Here is a 21,785-nt window from a genome sequence, read left to right as displayed (position 1 = left end):
CAACATCTATAGCATCTTCTCTAGGTATTAGAAAATATATTTAGAATAACTTCTTGCATTCAGTTTTTAAATTTGGCTATATTTCATTGGACTTTATTATTTGTACAAAATTTTCATTTTTTTCTGAAATACATGTAGAGTGTTGGATATGTATGTGCATAAACTAAAATGCAATGAACACCAAATGGGATCTAAATACAAGACTTCTTGTTTTATAATCACCCTTGAACAACTGAATTGCTTTCACTATATGGTAATAATGGACTTTGTTTAATAAAACTCTGATTTGAACTGTAAAGTCCATTATGTACCGTACCTCTAACACAGGCCTATTGAAACGTGAGCTCAGATTTCCCACTGAGGGGCATCTTGGAGAAACCTCCCTACTAGGTAAAGTAAAGCTTTTCCTTCCCAGGTGTATAAACTTAGAATCATGCTGATTTAAATGAACGACAAGAGGAATTATAACAAATAAAGAACATTGACAATCATTTAGATATAAACCAAATGCCACTGGGTCAGAAGCTCCCAGAGCACTGAAAAATAGTTATGACACAGATTTCCATTTTAATTGGCGTCTGGGATACATTTCCAGGCAAGAGTAGCTGCTGCATCTCATTGCGGTCCCCAGCTGGCGTCTATTCAGCAGCACCGGTCTCCTGTCCTACTTCCTCTGACCTGTGTATTTAACAGATAATGAATCTTCCTTATGGATTTGACAAAATCAAAAATTTACAATCTAAATCTATCATTTTTTTAAAAGGGGAGGCTTATGACTTTAAACCAAAAAGATACTTGCCACAGTAGGGACACTGTACACAGCAGTGCTTTGCCTCCGCAGACAGTGTGGCTCTGGCTGGCACTGATCTCTCTTTAACATTGCTGAAAACTGTTTAAGGTCTGCCAACTGCACAACTTTGAGAATACAGAGATGTGGTCTGAATGTAAGTTGACATATCGGGTATGTAGTCTTAATCACCATGATTCCATTAATTTCCTCCTTTAGGTCATTTCTAGTTATTTTGCAGAATTGGAATAAATTATCACTCAAGATAGCCCCCAGCTACTTGTTACAGTTCAGTTTGATCATGAGACACATTTCTGCCACCAATTATTAGCAAATGAGTGAGTATGACACAGTCAGCAAGTGACTCACATTCAGATTAGAATCAAATTCTGGAATAGCTTCTTAGAGCCTCCCATGAGCATGGAAGCAGAGGAAAAAGTCACACTCAAATAACTACAAGAGAACAATTCATCTCCTTTTAATCTTTCTCTTTGTCATACAGGGAATTCAGACATGCCGTTCTAAACATTTAAAGGAAAATATGCATCATTTGCATATGGACAAACATGCCTGCACGCATGTGTTCTTTAAACAGGTACACTACTGGAGCTGCCTTTTCCAAAGACCCTGTCCTACCTCCTCTTTGCTGGAATATTTCCTGGAAAAATAAACGTTTACATTCATTCACTCACCAAACATTGATCGAGTGCCAACTTGGTCACCCACACTGTTCTAGGCACTTAAGGATATATCTGTGAACAAAACAGATTAACTTTTTGCTCCCATAGTGCACTCCTTCTAGTGGGTTGGGTACGGTGTGATGGGGAGACAGAAAATAACCAAAACAAATGAATAAATGCCTGTTATTTTACATGCTGACAGTTCTGTGGAGGAAAATAAAATAAAAAAGGGGAATTATGGTGTGCACAGGCAATATTAGAGTGAGCAAATGGGAGACCACTAACTAGGAGATGGAGTTAGAGGACATGGAGGATGTTAGAGCTTTGGTTTTCACTTGGGCGAGATGAAAAGTCACTGGAGGATTTTGAGCACAGAAGTATTATTCTATGTTAATAGAATCACTTTAGCTGCTTTGTTAAATTGCACTACAAAAAGGTAAAGAGTAAATTGAGGTGTCCCGTTGGAAAATTACTGTGGTAATTTAGGCCAGAGATGATGGTAGTTTGGACAAAGTTGTGGCAATCGACCTTGTCCACAGTGTATCAGTTTTATGCTGTATATGTTTTGAGGCATGATAACAACATTTTCTTATGCTTTGTTGAAATTTCTCAAGTCACTACAGACTAGTACATTTATTTTTCTAGTAGAGATTTATGATTGCCTCTAGTCCTCTCTATACTAGTTTTTTATGGCTGCATAACAAGTTACCACAAACTTAGCAACTTAAAACACCGCAATTTATCATCTCACATTTCTTGTGGGTCAGAAGGACCCAAAGTTAGCTAGCTGGATCTTCTGCTCAAGGTCTCACCAGGCTGAAATCGAAGTGTCGGCCAGCGAGGGTTCCTGCGGAGGCTTGACGAGGGGGAGAGCTGCTTCTTAGCTCCCTCAAGTTGATGGACAAAGTTAGTTTCTGCAGTCGTAGAACTGAAGTCCCTGTTTTCTTGCTGGCTGTTAGCTGAGGACCACTCTTAGCTCCTGGGGACCACCTCGCGTCATTACCATGAGGTACTCTCCATAGGCAGTTCACAACATGGATATTTGCTTCTTCAAGGCCAGATGGAAGAGTTTATCTTCTTCAAATCTCTCCCTTTAAGAAGGGCTGAGTCTCTTTTAAGTATTTACTTGATTAGGACAGGCCTACCCAGGATAATCTTCCTTTTGAATAACACAAAGACAATGGATTTGGGATATTAGTTACATCTGCAAAACCCTTTGTCTTTATAATAAAATGTAAACTAAACACAGGTGTGAATTATGTCATAGTCATTGTCTCACCTATATTCAGGGAGACCTGTAAACCAGATGGTGGACATCTTGCAGGCATCTTAGAATTATGCCTACCTCTCTTGCCAAAGCAAAAGGTAACCATCTCTGAGTATAAGTGATGCTCTATCTTATGATTTCACCTACTTGGCTTTGGATCTTCATTTTTTTCAGAGTTGACTTCTCTTAAGCTTATTTCTAATGCTCCCTGTAGCATACATAAATCTATTAATTATTGTTGGTCATTGCTTATAGCCACCAAAGTTTAGGAGAAGAGAGACTTAGAAGGCCAAGGCGTGTTCTAATGCTGTCTACACTGCTGCCCAATGCTCTCAAGGATATGACACATTAGTGCAGTTATGTAACAGATGCCTCCCTATATGACTGGCCTTGAGCAGTCAAGCAGCAATGATGTGCTACCTTTGTCACAGCCATAATTGCTCACTAATGCAGTGATCTCTGGACAAGCTAAGCCCACGTGATATGCCTCTTGGGCATTGGCAGACACTAGGAAAAGTCCTATAGAAATTTCTGAACCTGCATTATGAGCATCACTGAAAGATTTTTTGTTTGTTTATTTGCTTTTAGAAAGAGAATTTTATTTGGAATGAAAATCTAGAGCCCATCCCTCCTGCTTTCTCTAGGGAGGGGGCAGGGGGCTTGCAAAGAGGGGGGAGATGGTCCCTTAGAGCACAAGCTTGGCTTCCCATAAAAATCCTCCACACTAACAATGACAAAAGCCAGGCAGTGGCTCCAGCCTGGGCCCACAGGATCTGGGCCCCTTGCAAATCAGAAGGCAGTCATGTCTCTCAGTGTCTCTGATTCTTGACTTTTTATCTCTTTCACAAAGTGAATTCATGCCCTAACTACAAGGACACAGATTTATCACAACTAAAATTAAGCTATTTTCTTTTCCTGAAAGACAAAAACAAAAAGCAATTTATCTCAAAGACCATCTTTGCCATCATAACCTGTGATCAAAATCAATATAGACAAGGTTTATTGGATGATAATGCTAAATAGTTTTGAATTTTATGAAAGACTATAGCAGTCAGCATTTTTATTCTATTACATATTTTCCTCATTTTAGAAGCTTTTCTCCATGTCATCAATATATGCTTCTCTTTATCATACTATCTAAAGTAACAGATGCAATAGAAATATAATTCCAGGCCAATTGTCTAAGAGGTAAGATCTAGATTTTAAAAGGACTTCACAAGCTTTCAGATTCATCATACACATAATAGTATACTTTTGTATATACTGTTATATGGACCACACTTTCCTGGGCAATGCTCTAAAGGCTTAACAAGTATGATTTAATTTAATGTCATTTAGTACTCAAAAATTTTTTGAGAAATATACGCCTACTAACTTATCTTACAGATGCAAAAAGAAGGCAAAGGAAGATTACCTTAGCTGGTAAGCCATAGAGTTGGCTTTTTTTAGGGTTGGGGTGTGTGATCTTGGTCACATTTTGGTGTTTCTCTGGTCCCTGAGAGAATAAATGTTAAACCAGGAGCACTAGAGTCTGCAACTCCTGGATTCAAGACTCTTTAGGATGAATACTAAAAAGGAGTGAAAGTAAGGCAAGAAAAGCCTACAGGAAAAGGGAGGAAAGCAAAAGCAAAATCCCCTTACTTCATCATTTTTTTGAGGGGAAGATCTCCCGGAACCTCTTCTCATGCTTCTTGAACAGTATTTTACATTATGCTATAAAGAGTTCTTGACAGCCTCTGAGAAAACACAGTGATGGAGATCAGCTCATGACTTATTTTTTTTTCTTTATGTATTCATGATTCCTTAACTACTTTGACCAGAAGATCCCTTGCTGTGACCCAACACATTTCCTTCCAAGAAAGGAATTGACATATTTTGGCAAGAAAATGTGTCAATCCCTCAAATTTTATAAGTTTGTTTTTCCACTTAGAATTTTCTTGATATTGCTATTTCCTTATTTATTTCCATAGGCATGTGCTTTGTTCCCTGTATATCTGTGTTATGGTTTTCTTTTTGTAGGGCAATAGCGATTATGACTGCCTTATCAACAATACAATTCAAAGAAACAGACTGTTGTCCACAGGATTCTTATTCTAATCTAGACTCATTATCTTAACCCCCTCTGATACAAACCAATTTGTAGTCTGAAGTGATGGTAGAGTGAAAGTGGAAAGAATCAATAGGAAGTTACAGAATGCTTGAGAAATCTGCTTCCCCATTTCTTTTGGCAGGATTCAAATGCTGAAAGTTAATAGGAAATAAGAAAATGAATCTAGACTGCTTAATTATTACTTTATAAAGTAATAAAGTTCGAATTACATTTGTATTCAGTGTTGCTTACTGGTGAGAATAGTAAGAATAAAAGTAAGCCAGTGACAAAGACCTAAGTACTCAGAAATTCCAATTACCCTTGACTTGCTATGCTTTTCACAGGATACCACACTATCCCATGAGGATGGATGCCTATTGTTTTCTGTGTTATACATCATCATCAGAAATTTCTTTATTTATCAGTTATTCGCATTTTGAGATGGGAAAGTAAGAATTCTAATTTGTATCAGCTTGAAATGGCAAAAGCATTGTTACATAAAGATTAATTCTAAAAGCTGAGGTAATTTGAAAACACGTAGAGCAGGGCATGATTAAGTCTGTCTTCCTGTTGTGAAATATATTTTATAAAGTAATCCCACCCCACCCCAACCAGTTATTTGCAAATAGTGATTGAACTACAGTGACAACCTAATTGGTTAAGATTACTAACACCAACACAACACCTTCTGTTTTAAAGGTAAAGGAAAAGTTGTAGGCACACAGACAGAGGGACAGAACAATATTCCACAACTGATCTTTTCAAAGCGTTCTCATATTTATTATATAAATTGTTTTCTGAAATACACTTCTGAGGTCAAAAAGAAAATAATTATATTTACCCTCATTTTTCAGAAGAAAAATAAATGACTGAAACTCAGACAGGTTAGAATGTTTAGCCAAGTTGATATAAATGTCACAGCTGTGACTAGTGTCCAGGTATTCTGATTCTATACCAAGTGCTGATTACACTATACTGTGCTTTCAAAAATAGATTAAATTATTGATGATAATATACTCAATAAATCTTGAAGACATTCAATAAACATTTACTGAACATATGCCAGGAAAACTTACAGGTTTTGTGCTTACGTAAAAGACAAAACAAAATCCTTACCCTCATGGAACTAACATTCTTGTCTTGGAAACAGGTAATTAACAAATTGATGTTTCTATAACAAAATAGCGTGAATTTGTGCATGCTAAGAAGAAAATTAGAACACCACACTAACCGGTTATTATGTTTCATACCCTTAAAAAAACTCCTTCAGCTCATCTCCCCTTCTAGCCAGATTCCAGTTTTGCTCATTTTATAGAAAATCTCCCCAGAGTGTTGAATATTGACAGTGGGAAATTATTTTTTCTCACGCCTGATGTTTCTTCATCTGAAAGGAGCTTTGATAGTGTAATTTCTGGATTGTCTCTGCCTTCTTTACTCCATTTCAGGAGAGGTGTTCTGACTGATCTTATTTGGTAAGTACACTCAGCATAACTACCTTTTTCTTCTTAAAGATGAATGGTGTGCAAGATGCTTGCATTCCACTGGTCCTTCAACAGAAGATCTTCTAGAACAACCTAGGATTGAATCTGTGTTTAATTCTGAGATTCAGTTGGGAAACTCATCAGAATATAAAGTCACATTATTGAGCTTTTAAAATGAATAAATGTGTGATTTTGGTTCCATGTTCATTATCTCCTTGACATTGTTCAGAATCCAAGTGGGAAAGAGAATGCTATTTGTAGGGCCCTAAGAGACTTCAGTATCTATTTAATTGTCTTTGTTTCCTTTCATCTCATTCTCTCTTCATCCTATTCCACTATGGCTTTCATCATCATCAACCCATTAACACTGCTCTTGTCAAAGTCACCGATGCATTCCACAATACAAAATCCATGTTGCATTCTAACACTTAATCTTACTCATTATCTCAGCTTCATTGAACAGAGTTACTTACTTCCTACCTCTTAAAACACTGTCTCTTTATGTAATTTCTTGGATACCACATATACCTGGTTTTCCTTCTAACTCAGTGGACACTATTTCTCAATTTCCTTTGCTGATCCTTCTTATCCTATAATTTGAGGTAGGGAGTGCCTTAGGACTCAGTCTTCTCTTCTCTATTTAGATTTACTCTGCAAGTAATGCCAGAGGCATAAGGCTTTAAATACCAATGCTATATACTTATTACTTCAAATTACCGTATTTGACACTGAATCTCCCCGTATTCTAGAGTTGAATTCAAAAGTTACTTGATATCTCCATTTGTATCTCTACCAGGCATCTCAAAAGTAACATGTTGAGACCCTAACTAACTCTTCCCTACCTTTGCTATTCAAACCTGACAATTCTTTAATGGTTCTATCTCACTAAATAGCAGACTACTACCCAGGTGTTTAGGACAAGAACCTCTCTTTATATTAAGCCTACATCCAAAGGTAGAACATCTTACTGACTCCACTTGCAAAATGCATTCAAACTCTGACCATTTTTCATCACTTCTACCCCACAATCCTTCGTCCAAGGAAGAGCTATCCTTCTGCCACCGAATTTCTATAATCTCCTCAATAGTGGTCCACCATTGCTCCATCAGAGGCTATTCTCCACACAGCAGCAAGACTAAGCCTTCAGAACTATAATGAAATTATGCCACTGCCCTGTTTACAGCTTCCACTGGCTTCCCTCCATACTCAGAATGTCACCAAACACCTTGCCATGGCCTGGAAGCTGCCATGGCAAACTTTATGATCTTGTCCAGGATTACTTTCTCACTGCTCTCTTACAGTCTTGACATTTTTTACTGCTTCCAGCCACACCTCCTTTCTGTTTCCTGAATAAGCCAAGCATGCTTCCATCTCAGGGTCTCTGTGGAGGAGAAGACCCTTCAACCTGGAAGCTTATTCTTTTACATCACTGAAGGTCTCCTCAGATGGGACCTCCAAAGAGAGGTCTATCTGTCTGTCTATCTACCTACCTACCTACCTACGTACCTATCTATTATCTAGGTATCTATCTAAAGTGTCTCCCACTAGAATATAATATCTCTGCAATCAAATTGTCTGTGTTTATTCCTTTCTGTACACCCAGGCTCTAAAACAGTGACTGGCACATAGTAGGTGCACAATAAATACTTTTTGACTAAAGAATAAATAAGAGAAATCTCCAATCATGTGAACCATGAAGAAAGTGAAAGAGAATAATAGTACAGAAAAAGTGAAAAATAGCCGATTGATAAGGAATAGATTACAGAACTGGCTTTCAAATATTGGAAGCCCAATGTATTATTACATACAGACACAGAATGTCAGGAGGTTTTTTAATTTGTTCATAGTGATTTGAATTCCATAACATTCCTACTCTTTTGTTTCCTGTTATAAAGGAAAACATCACTCTCTAAGCTCAGTCTCAAAAAGGTTGCCGTGACTATCTGCATTGATATAGTTTCTCAACAATTGAAGAGAGAGCCCAGATACATTTATTCCAAGCCTGTGCTCCCCTTCAAAGCTTGACCAATAATTCTTTGCATCTCATAATAGAATAATTCATCTAATTATTGGATAATCCTATTGAGAACATTTTACCTAGGAGCTATTCAGATAAGCACAAACATTGGAGTAGGGTTTGGTTGAGAATATCATTATAAAGTAATGATGTAATGGTAAAACAACAACAACAGAATAACAACAATAATAGCAATGAGATTAGGGAAGATACTGAGAGAACAAACATGTTCTGCTTTGTGACCTTTGTAATACTGCTAACAAACAAGGTAGCAGAGGGATTTTCTCCTCTTTAATAGGGTGGCAATATTGCTGTTGGGTGGGGAGCACAGCGGCCAGTACCTGAGGCCAAACCTGTCTAAACATGGAACATGAGAGAGCAGAAAAATAACTGGAATTAAGGGTGGTGAGAGAGTTTTAGCAACATGACAGACTGACCAGTGGTAAACTTTAGGTGGAAAACCCACCTGACAGCCAAGAGGACTGCAAATAGAAGACGCACATGGCTATTTGCTTTCTAAAGTGTTTTAGAAAGATTTAGGTAAGGGGATGAGCTTAAAAATACACATTTGTTAGTACATTAACTCTATTGAATCCTAATATTCTTTATTTGAGAAAACTTGCATTAAATAACATTGAGTTTGAACTAGGTTATCATATTTGCATACAGATGTATATTTTTTTTCTTTTACCTTTCACATGTTTTTGGTAAGGTTTCCTTATTCATCAGATATTCCTGAGATTCCTACTATATATGTCAGTCTTCATCCAGCTTCATACTATTCCTCAAAATTTATGCTCTGAAAGTACATTTACAGTATTATTTAAGAATATTTTATTCTACTATAAAAATAAGAAAAGTAAATGCATTAAGATGATAGATAAAGGTAAGTATAGAAGTAAGAAACTTGAGAAATGTGCTAGACATAAATAACGTAAGTAGAGTATATATGTATTGAAATTGACAGAAAGGGATAAAAAGACCAAGAGATAACAAAGATTTATGATACATTTACATGACACATGGAGGAAAGGATGATAATGACACAGTAAAATATGCGAGTCACATAAGACACTCAATATTTATGTCCTTCATTTGAGACCCTCATTGAGCCCTTCCTGACTCTGGCCCCAAGTGTCCTTAATCCTACAAAACCCATAGCTGATCAGCAGATATGTCTCACTCATATAGAAAGTATGTATTGGCTCCAGGCACCTTCTATCCCCTAAGTCACCTTTTCAACTTCACCAAAGGAGGTAGCTGAAGTGTGAGAGAGAGAGGACATACAAATATGGCTGGTGAAACAAAGATCAAGGTAGCAAGCTACTTCTACCACATGGGTACCCTGTTCTCTGTGTTACCTTATCCTTTCTCTTTCCCCCTGGATTTTTGCTATAGCTTTTAAGCACATTCAATACATTACGTGCATTCAGTACATTCTGTGATTCATGCATCTTAATTTGCTCAGTGAGCCTTTTTGTTCTGTGACCGCTGGGATAGCCTGCTTGGGAGAAAATGTGGAGGCTACCATTGCATCAGTGTAATTTCTCACATGACAGACTCCCTCATATGATAATCAACTACAATATCTCCTATCATTTGTCATTCTAATATAATAGATTTGTTACTGCAACTTCGATGGTGCCCTCCACAGAACAAGAATGTAAGAAAACTAATGTTAATAGCATGAAATTGATCATTTAAATCATGTAGTAAATGAGTCCAAGGAAGTATTTTCCAAGCAACAGTGAAATGTTTTTGCTTTGACAAGTATATATTTTCTTTGCAATTAAATAACATTCATATGATAGCATATTGTTATTTAATAGATTAGCTCAAGATCCAGGAAAACTAATAAATCTAGCAGAAGGATAGATTAGGGCCTACTGTGAGAGAAAGGCAATGACAAATGGCCTGAGGCACTGACTAGACTAACTCAAGTTACCAACCAAGCACAGCTTTTTAAAACACACAGAGTGGAAAAGCTTTTGTCCTATATTGATCTTTGCAAAACAAAGTTGGAATGACAAAAAAATTCTAAGCGTGCATGTGTGCACACACATATACGTGTGTGCTGCACTCATATCTGTAAATTATGGCAAAGATTTAGACCAAGATTACCCCAGACTACTTGTTATTATTAAGCTGAACAAGATTGAGGGCAGATTGGGAGGATGAATGGCAGTAGTTATAAAGGGTAGAAATGCCAATTTGACTATAAGACGGAAGAGAGAACGTTTTAGCTTGTAATATGCAGATGACTTAAAACATCTAAAAATGGAGATGTTTCTCAACCAAGGGCCAGAAGTTTAAAAAAAAAAAAAGAAGAAAAAAAGGTAAAAGAAAGGATAGAAAAATGGACCAGAGTGAGGGAGGGAAGATTCAAGTAGCAAGGCACTTTCATCACGTGTGCATTCTGAGAAAGGCAGAGGGAGGGAGTGTCAGAGGGAGGGAGAGAGGGTGGAGGAAGGAAAGAGGGAAGGCAAGAAGGAAGGGAAAGACCTGGGATGGTGGGATATTGTAGACCTCTCAGTGACTGCTTTTGACTCTAAAAGCCTGGAGAGAATGGTGGATACATCTTTATTCTTACATGAGTGATTAATGAAAGTCTAGCTTGACTCCCTAGTTGATGAAGCTTAAAACTATAAATCATCCTTCAATTTCTCTTTTCTAGCTGAGGCAATAAAATCCAGATAATGTCAAAAACCGTTGTATTTTGAATGTTTAAGGGGCTGACTTTTTGGTTAGATTACCCAGGTCCAGTGCTTCTTTCCCTCCTGCCTCTTCATGTCTGTCTTTGGGCCATTTCCCTGCTCATTAACACCTCCTGCCCTGTGCGTAAGGTGCTAAGGAAGGAGATTAAACCAAAATCTTTTGTGCCTTAGATAAAAGGAAGAAGAGAATAGAAGTCATTAGTAGAAAATTAAATGTGAGGAATAAATATGATGTTCAATTATCCTGACTGTTTCATTCTCTATTTCCTTGAGCCATTGAGAAATTCTTGCATTGATATTTTATTCAATTTCCTACATATTTTCTCTAAAATTGATCATTTTAGTAGGGGGACTGAGTGGGGGTTAGCAGTTACACCAACCTGGATTGTGTTTACTGCTTCACTGTCATCAAGTATAAGATGTATGGCATTGGCAAGTTATGTGAACATTCTGATTCTCAATTTTCTCTGTAAAATGCATACCTGAGCATACTGTGGCAAATTAGGTGGCATTTTAACAGCTTTACTAAAGGGGCTGAAATATATTACAGCTCAAAACATGTTAGAAACTTACCTTGCTCTCTTTCCTTATTTGTCTAAGTAAAAGGAATGAAATTTAATGTTTTTCTTGTCTTTATTAACTTTTTAAAAATTTTTAAGAATAAGATTGTATTCTTAGGACTCCTAGTACTCTATGCTGATATAGTAACTCAAGCAAATCCATGCCATGATCCACCCAAAGGTTTTTTAAACAAATTTTACTTTTTTAAGTTCTGTATCAGGGGTCAAGGCTATTTTACACAAGATACAATGTAAAAGGAAGATTTCTTTCCAAAGACTAGAAAAAAAATGTATTTTCTGTCAAAAAAACAAAAATCATTTATGAGTACCTGGAAAAAGTACAATGTACGGTATAAATACTCTATTAAAAAAAGTTCAAATGCTGATGCATATATTTTTGGGGTGTGTTATATTTACTTTAATTTTGTTAAACAGTAGTTTTGCTCTTTAGTGTTTTAATTTAACGTTATTTAAAAGTATTGACCTCAAATCAAATTTTGATTTGTCATATATAATTTCCTTAGGCATTTAAATTTGTTTCTTCTTGCTGACATAACAGATTACCATAAACTAAACAGTTTAAAACGATGCAAATTATTGGCTGGCCCCACGGCTTAGTGGTTAAGTTCGGCATGCTCTGCTTCAATGGCCTGGGTTTGGTTCCCAGGCACAGACCTACACTACTAGTTAGTGGCCATCCACCAACTTGGATGCTTCCTGAAGCAAAAAGAGGAAGATTGGCTGCAGATGTTAGCTCAGGGCCAATCTTCCTCAGCCAAATAAATTAATAAATAGAGGATCAGCCTCATGGCCTAGTGGTTGAGTTCACATGCTCAGCTTTGGAAGCTCAGGTTCATGGGTTCAGATCTCCAATGCAGACTTACACCACTCGTCAGCCATGCTGTGGCAATGACCCACTCAACAAATAGAGGAAGATTGGCACAGATGTTAGTTCAGGGTGAATCTTTCTCAGCAAATTAATTAATTAATTAAATGAAAAATAAATTTTAAAAAGCCAACACTAATTATTATTTTACAGTGCTATAAGTCAGATCCTGCACTCGTCTCCCTGAGCTACAATTAAGGTCTCATCAGGGCTTCATCCCTTTCTGGATGCTCTAGAGGAGAATCCGTTTCCTCAATCACTCAGGGCATTGAAGGAATGCAGTTTCCTGTGGTTGAAGGACTGAGGTTCCTGTTAATCTTGCTGGCAGTCAGCCAGAGATTGAGCGCTAACATGCTTAGGCTTCAGGGTGACACTCTTGTGTGAGTCCTTCCCATGTGTGTTCATATGGTTAGAGGAAAGAAATAATTTGTCATGATTTCCTAATTTTAAATAAAAGTTCACCTTTATACAGAATTTGTATTCATAGTTTTATGAAACTTTAATTAAATTACACCTAAAAATTGTGTTAAAAATTATGCAACTTTGAAAATAAGGCAAATAACCTCAAAGTTTTCCTAATTAAATGAGGATACACTCCTGCCCTAATTCATTTGAATTTCATTGCTCTCCTTGTGAGTAAAATAGAAATGCATTGTTGAGATTACTTTTATCAACAATTATATACTGACTACTCACATAAGGTTATACTGACTGATTTTAAAAAATAATGCTATATAAATTATAAATTACTTATAAATTTTTATGTGTCTCCTAGTAAACGCTACAGGAATATGCATCATAACTGAAAAGTAATGGCTTACTTAATAATTTAATGTCATAGCATTACCTCGTTATAAGTTTTAAAAAAAGTAAATTGGTGTGTGCATCTGTATTTTCTTCTGTTTAGTGAGAGAAATTAACAATGATTCACAGTTTGTATTCCTGAAGTGTATCTTTCTCTTCTGGGTCAAATGACTTTCTTTGTTTCTCTTTTGATATACATTTAAGGATACTATCCAAGGTATTTTAGAAGAAGGGGAAATTACTTTGGAGATACTTCCTTGATTATGTTCCTCTTTAGTCTGGGAAAGCTGCTTCAATCAGGACCTTCCATTTGCGGTTTTTCTCTTTTTTTTCCCAGAGGGATGGAAGGTCAATTGTAAACCATTCCATGTATTTTCTCTCATTTATTAGAAAAGTCCTAAATTAGAATAAACATGCTTCTTATTTTGGGTGAAGAGCATAACCACACTTCTTTTTTTGTTTTTTCCTTCTGGTTGTTGCTGTTTTTGTGTTTAGAGGTTAACTCCATCTCTAGAGGTGATTTGCTCACTTGGGAGAAAGAGTGGGAGAGCTATTTCTGGGGTAGCAGATATTGTCACTGGTTATGGCCCAGCCCCTCCGAGAGGATCTCACATCCTGCGAAATGATTGTCTTACAAACTAAAACAACTGATTTGTTGAAAGCTGTCCTATTGGACTAAGGCCTATGTAGCTACAAAGTTCCTATACTGAGTGCAACTTTGTAGTTTCTCCTCATAAAATCTGCTCCTCCCACCCCCACAGTGCTGGACAGATGAAAAGAGCTGGTCTCACTGGCTGTGCTTCTGACCTGACCCTCCTGAGGGAGTGGAGAAGTGGAAGGAGCAGTGATTCATCCCCGAGTACACGTTGATATTTGGGTGAGTAATTTGCCCTTTACATTACGCAGAGTAGCACACCATATATATGCACATATGTATACACACATACACATATATGTACATTTAGTTTGCATTTTACTATTTTAAAAGAAATGGTTTTCACCTATGGAAAATGATTAAGCAGAATTCACATATGATGCAATTCATTTTTATTCCACTTTATAATAATAGAAATATATAAAATGTCTTTAGACTCTCCCACATGCCATTCTGAAGTTCTTAGTTAACTCTGAATTAATGTGGTAACTTTCTTTGATCACGACCTAAAAATCAACCCAGATTTCCCCAAATAAAAAGCAACAGATTACATTTTTCTTCTTGTAGCTCATGAGCTCAATCACTTAATCATAATTTTATTATGATGTCAGGGGTTATTTTTATATCTGTTTCAAAGATAACCATGAATTTTACCATTATTTAAGAAAATTTAGCATAATTAAATTGTATAAATCAATATTCATATCAAAATATAGGATGCAGTATTTTGGTTTTCTTTGCTTAAATCTGGATTATGAGGAAATATAAAGCTAGGTTAAAGAGAAATATAAAAATATCTTTTTCTCCTTGTATGTCTACTTTTTATGAAATGTTGTCACAACAGTAACATGCTTTATGTCAGTAGTTCTTTTTAAAACAGTATCTAATTATAATATGCCATGGTGACTGACATATATTATGTTCAATATTCATAAAAGCAGTGTTATTCCAATAAAAAAATTATACAGTGCTACCCACCATGACCTTGAAGAATATACTAATAATAGTTTTCTCCTCCAAAATATTTCCACATGTGACAATTCCTATTTCCTGTGGCATTTGAGGAAAAGCTACCCAATCAGCCATAAATATATTGGTCTACCTATGAAATTTCACGACCCACACGGCAATTCCATTTTTAATTTTCCTTGGTAAACAGATATTGAATATTTGAGGGAGGAGATTGTTTCAAAAGTCTAGAAGATGAAAAAACGTTCCTGTCAGAACTCCTTTTACTCTGGTGGGCAACCAAAGCGTTATTTGGAAAGTGACCTTAATGTTGTGGTAGCCTGGAAGCACGTTACCAAGCAGATTATACCAGAGACAGAGGCACCAGCCAAATTAAGATGCAAAGATCACGTGGCTTATTATACTACTTCAAAACACAGCAAGCAACAAAGGTGAAGATAAAGACTTGGCTAACATTTAGAACAGGGTGAAAGCAGGGTAGAAAGAACAATCCCTTAATCCAGTATTAGCCAATGTTCTTACATTCCATCTCTCTCTCGTCTCTGCCACATCAGACTTCCCCTCTGATCATACACGTACAAGATCAGAGTTATGGATGAACAAGGGTGTTCAGCAAATAGAAGACACACCTAGCAAACACACATTCCCTCTATCAGAGTGACTCGGCCAACTCCTCCTTGTCACAGATGTATCTGCCCAGACAACCTGATGAACAGTCATGCTTTTTATCTGTTTATGGGGAATAACATGCATGTGGCCATAATGAGATCATACTAGTTGTTACCAGTGGAGGGGTGGGTACCAATTAGGGATGACATAGCTACCAGTCTGGAGGTAACATGATCTGTACGTTATAATGAGTTCTTTCCCTCCCTTCCCGTCTATATATAACATTCTTGCTTGCTCTGTCCCTTTAATCATATATTCCATTTATTCTATCTTTAGCGAGTCATAAGTGTCTGACTTACTCTCTGTATTTCATATGTCTTATGAATTCTGCCTATATATCACAGGCTACTGAATCATTTAATATCTATAATTAGCATTTTTAGAATTGTATCACTTTTTATTTTGTTTGTTTTGGTTTTGCCCTCTACAACAGACTTAAATACTTCCAAATAATACTGCAAAGACTTATTATGAAAAAAAATTAGTCTTCAAAAATTATTCATTAATATCTTGCCAATTGATTCAAACAGTCCTTCTAAACAAAAATGACCTTGCATCAGCAGCAGTTTAGAAGTAATCTGACCTAAATGGAACAACGTCATCCAGGTAGTAACAAATTGTTGAAGTGGCATAAGAAGACTACTGTGAGCATTTCATTACCAAGTTAAAATGCGTGTTGTGCATGAGGTACCAGACTTGGTTTGGGCTGTTTTTGTTCTATGCTATAATTTGATGGAGGCATACCAGTGTCATGTTGTTTGGGCTTCACTCAACTTCTTCAATAATGGCTTTCTCCATAAGTTAAATGAGCCTTTATAAATAATTAGATTGATTTCCTAGAAACTTCCCTAATGAAATAAGAGAAAGAAATATGTATATGATTAAACTAAACAAAAAAAGACATCTAAAACTTGTTCAGTTTTTCTTGGTTCTACTAAGTAACTACTTCAACTCCAACCATTTTGGCAGTTGACAAACTACTAAATTCTGGACTTATGACCGTGGTCCAAACCTCACCCTGTACTACTCTGCTCAGAATTCTTGTCTTGTGTCATGACTGCTGTGATTGCTGGCCGTTTCTTTTACTTTTAATTTCTGGTTTAACATGTGTCACTGTTATCCCAGCTAAAATATTAACGCCTTCTAGAAAAGTCAGTTATTCCTCCTGTGATATCACCTAGGTTTTCTAGGAAGTGCCCTCTTTTGTTTCGTTTTTCCTCAATCTCATGTTCTTTTCCATGATCATACTCATAATATAATTACCCAAAATACTCCAGTTATGCAGGAGGAAACTAAGAAATATTAGATTTAGTCCATATACAGTATTTATCAATTTAGCTAACCTTAACATTTACAAGATATTGACTCCTCAGAAATACTTTTTCCTTCAAAAATTGCTATTTGTGGATATAGAAATAAATTTGTAGATGAGGAAAATTGGAAATTGTTCCTTAGATGATAATTCCTGACTCTAAAGCATTCCCCAAATTCCAGTTACTAGCAGCTGATAACATATGCTTCTCAACATATCTCAGGCAACTATCAAATAGAAGAGCAGAGAGTAGTTCTCTTTCTAATTATTTTTTACAGCATGTCTTCACTTTTCTTTTAGGATTTGGCCACCATGGAAGATGATAACTTTAATGTGTAAAAGTGGTAACAGCTCTTGAAGGGGTAATCTTCAGAACATGCTGGTTGAAAAGCTTAAAATATTTCATACTGAAAAAATATATTTTGTGATTGATATTAAATAGAAGATGTCAACAGATATAATCTTATGTTATCTGTTCTTGTCTATTTAATTTTGATATTGATTTTACAGAAATTACAAAAAAGTATGAGTAATCACTTTCATAAAATTATAACATTTAAATTTGAAAAAGCATTATCTACATTTAGCTAAATTATTTTTTTTTAAAAATCTTACCATTCAACTTATTAGCATTTTCAATCATTTGATTTTCATATTTTTACATTAGAAAAACCTGTATATGGGGATACTCACTGTTCAAAACCAACGTTTTAATGAACTACGTATTTTCCTACTGTGGTCGTCAATATTTTTTTGCTCATTTAATAGGTACATAATGAGATTCTAATTCACTTCTAAATTACAGATACACAATGAAAAGTAGTCTTGCCTTGTGAATATGCCCTTGTAAATAGAGAATGAAGAAGAAAGGTGAGGAAGGACCATTATATAGATGCGATATATGAGGAGAGGCATGAATGAAGCAACGAATTGAACTATACAAACTATACAAAATATGGAGGAGAATATCATATTCAAAAAACCAAGCAAGCCCAAAGGACCTGAAGAAGAGATGAGGGTAGCATTGTTAGAGTAACCGGTGATCATTTGTGTGGCAAGAGAAGAGTGAGTGAGAATGGTAGCACTAGGAAATGAGATTGGAGATATTAACGGGGAAAAGTTCAAGATCACATACAGGAAGACAAAGCCAGAGCAATAGGGTGCAGTTGGTGAGAATTCGGTGGATATTTGATATTATTTGAAAGTAGAATTGACAACATTATCTGACAAAGTGGCTACGAATCAAAGAGGAGTCAAGAAGGACTTCTGGATTTTTTTTAGCAACTAGGTGAACTGTGTCATCACTTACTGAGAAGGTAAATACCAGGGAAGAAACAGTTTAGGTGGGGAAAGCAAAAGATCTGTTTTGAACATTTTGAATTTAAGATGCTTATTAGACACCAAAATGGATATACTGAAAAGCAGTTGGGCACACAAATCTGGAAATTAGATGAGAATATGGCATGGAATTAAAATATGGTAGTCATCATTATGCTAAGAGAACTTTAAAACCTTGTAACGTAAATAGAGAGCATATAAAGTGCTAACCGTTGGGGCACTCCAACAGTTAAAGTTGGGAAGAAGAGGACCTGGGGAGAACGACTAATAACGGTAGGTCATGTGCTACATATTTCTGTATTTTCTAGAAGAGAAGTGAAGCATGTGTTTCAAGAAAGAATTGCTGAGTGTGAGTATAAGGGGAGGGTTCACTACCTTAGGACTGGAAAGATAGAGGTTATTGTTGACCTTGGCAAAAACCATTCTAGTTAAGTGGTAGAGATAAAACCTACTGGACGAGAACACGTGGTAAGTAAAAAGCCCAGACATTTCAGGAGAAAAAAGAAAAACTAAGAAACTTTTGAATAGTTTCCCTACAAGAAGGTACGGAAATATGAACCAGAAACTTGGGAAGCGGAGAAAATATGAAAAATAATATTGATGTTTCTGTTCCTGAGCTGGAAGCTATTTTACCTACAGAATGTTTTGGTATGAAGTTAAATTGAATGCAGCTGACTCCTCCTCCTTAGCTCTGTGATGGCAACACACACCTTTGCCCCTTTCCAGTTTCCATTTACTTCCTGTGGTACCACAAGACAGATCACTGGAGACTAGGCAGTGTATGAAAATGAGCTAGTTGCGGCTAGGGAGGTGAGAACTTGGGGCCATGGTTTTATCACCTTCAACAGTATCCTCAGGGTTAGAGTCAGCTGCAGCTACTCTGTAAATAGCAACGCCTTCCTGGTTAATGTCGTGGTTCTTACTCTCTCATCACTCCTTTCTGAGACCCAGCCCTGACCCCTCACTCTGGAACTTCAGATTGCCAGAGATAAAAACTATGGCTCCTACTACACTGTTGGTGACTACCCAGTGGTGAAGTTATTTCAGGACCCCTTTCATGTGGATTTCTCCATTCATCACAGAACAGACCCCTACCGAGGGCTGCTTCTATGTCAGTGTTGGGCCATGCCCAGCACAACCCCCTGCATCAGTCACGGTGGCCTACGCTGGTTAAGGGGATGCTCCTAGACTGGAGATAATTATCAGACCCAACTGATCCCTGTTCAGAAAGCCTTGGATCTGCCATTTCCTTCTCCCTACCAGTGCTTTAACTTTTTCACCTTCAGCTTTGAGGACTCCATGGCAAAGTGGGCACTCAGGAGACTGGTGTATCTGCACTGCTGTCCATCAGTCTGCCAGCCTACTGGGACATCATCCTATATGATAACCTTTCCTGTTGCCAGGTGAAGAAGAAGCTCTGACATCCATTGTCAGAACAGTCCTGTAAGCATTTCTAGAAGAGTCCCATGATTCTAATCCAAGTCACTAAGGACTCTTTAGAAAAACTCTAGAATTACTCAAGCTCTCCTGTAGACTCCCAAGCTCTGTGAGTGGCAGGCCTTTCTGGGACCTTAATAGTTGGAGACTTGTTAGTATCTTACTTGGCTATCAGGAAACAGAGATGAGTTACACCTACTCAATGTATTAATAAAACCAGATAGCCCTGGAGGGCTAACCCCTTCTATCCGTCTCTCTGAATCAAATGGCTGCTGAGATTGAAAGTGAGATTGTAACTTTTTGGTATTTTTGGAAGAATATTTGCATGAGTTTTACCTTCCTGGACTGATAAAAACTTGAGAACCAGGAAAGAGTCTTGAAGTTAAGATATGAATATAGCAGATTCCAGATGGAACTTGCTCCCCAGAAATCCTTGACATTTGGAGAAAGTAAAAAATGACCCCATGGAATTGTTCTTAAGCTTCTTCCTTCTCCAAAACCCACTATATATTTGGAATTGCTAACTGACTATCCTATCTCTGAAATTTGGAAGTTAAGCAGTGATCTGGGAGAATGAGGCCTTCTTGAAAGTGTGTGAGGCCAAGCTACAGTCCTACTGACCAATAGGAGACAGCTTGGCCTTCTATCTCGCTGTAGCACCACTCCACCAGGGGTATTCCAACACTTAGAACCGAGTTCAACGAGCTGAAAATGAAAACTAACAGCTTAACTGACAAGACTACGGTCAGAGTAAGAATATAAATTTGGCCCTTTAGAGTCAATGGAGAAGTGGAAGAAAATCTCATAAATCAAATAAACATCAATGTTAAAACATTTCAGGTTATATATTAGTTATCTTTGCTGCATAACAAATTATCCTAAAGTTAGTTGCATAAAAGGCACATTTGTTATCTCAGAATTTCTGTGCATCAGGAGTTGTCCGTGACTTACCTGGGTCCTCTGCAAGGCTACAAACAAGGTGTTTTCCAGAGGTGGATTCGCATCTAGAGGCTCAACTGCAGAAATATCTATTTCTAAACTCACTCAGATTTTGGGGAGAATTCTAATTTTTTTTTTTTGTTTTGGTGCCTGTAGCGCTGAGGACCTCAGCTTCTTGAGGTCTGGAGGTAGCTCTCAGCTCCTAGAGGCTGCCTGCCGTTCCTGGTCACATGGTGGCATACTTCATCAAATGGGCAAGGAGAGTCACTGGAGAGAGACTGCCAGCCAGACAGAGTGCGAGCTAACATAGCATAATCAAGGGAGCACCTTCCCACAGCCTTTGCAATATTCTCTTGGTCAAAAGAGAAAGAATTATATAAAGGCATGACCACCAGAAGAAAAGGAACGTGGGAGAGCACTCTATAGAGTACCCTCCACAGATGATAAATGCAGTAAGTATTTTGAAGCTAAAATAAAAACATGAATTGTCATCCTTATGATTCAGTAGCTGAAGGGAAATATATTTTTAATGACTTTTCTATTTTATATATTTTAATGACTTTTATTGTAGGGCTCATTTTACACCTGCTTTGCTCCTTTTCATAGAATATGGTCCAGGCTTTCCACTCAGCCTGATGTTTCACCAAGGACTCTCTCCAGAAGGGTCTTATATTTTAATCTTTCTTCCTAGAAATATAAGGCTGAAAAAAAAAACCCTCCTCCACTTATTCAGAGCTTTTAGGCTTCTGTTAAATCTCCACCCAGCACAGCTTCTGTACTGCCAATTGTTTCCAGCTAAAAAGCTGCCGATCGTTAGCCTGCATTATTTTCTTACATCATTTTCCCTACTCTTTCTGTCATTTTATTACCTCATATTTCTCTTTATTCTGAGTCCATTTTTCCCGAGAGTACAGAGAAGTATGTTCTTTTACTTTATTTGTTTTTTTTTCTTTTCATTTGTTTTATTATATGCTACTTGCTTTCTATCATTTCCTCTCATTTTAGTGTCTGCTTTCCTTTCAAGAACAATGTAGAAAAGGCTGTTTGGAGTAAACTGGAGAACTAGCACTGTATATTGCATGTGTCATCCCAAAACTCTCACAGGAATTCTGCATATCTCTGATCTTATATATACTTGTCCTATTATCAATTGCTGCATAACAGACTATCCCAAAATTTAC

The 21,785-nt window shown here is 37.0% G+C and overlaps 1 pseudogene; it reads left to right on the top strand.

Annotated features, from left to right (window-relative positions):
* Positions 1-18,924: 18,924 nt before the first annotated feature.
* On the top strand, positions 18,925-19,853 carry LOC100071791 (zona pellucida sperm-binding protein 4 pseudogene; annotated as a pseudogene).
* Positions 19,854-21,785: the final 1,932 nt, after the last annotated feature.

The sequence above is a fragment of the Equus caballus genome, chromosome 10, assembly GCF_041296265.1.
Source record: "Equus caballus isolate H_3958 breed thoroughbred chromosome 10, TB-T2T, whole genome shotgun sequence".
NCBI lineage: Eukaryota > Metazoa > Chordata > Mammalia > Perissodactyla > Equidae > Equus > Equus caballus.
Note: the sequence above shows the minus strand (reverse complement) of the source record. Positions and strands in the feature narration are given on the sequence as shown.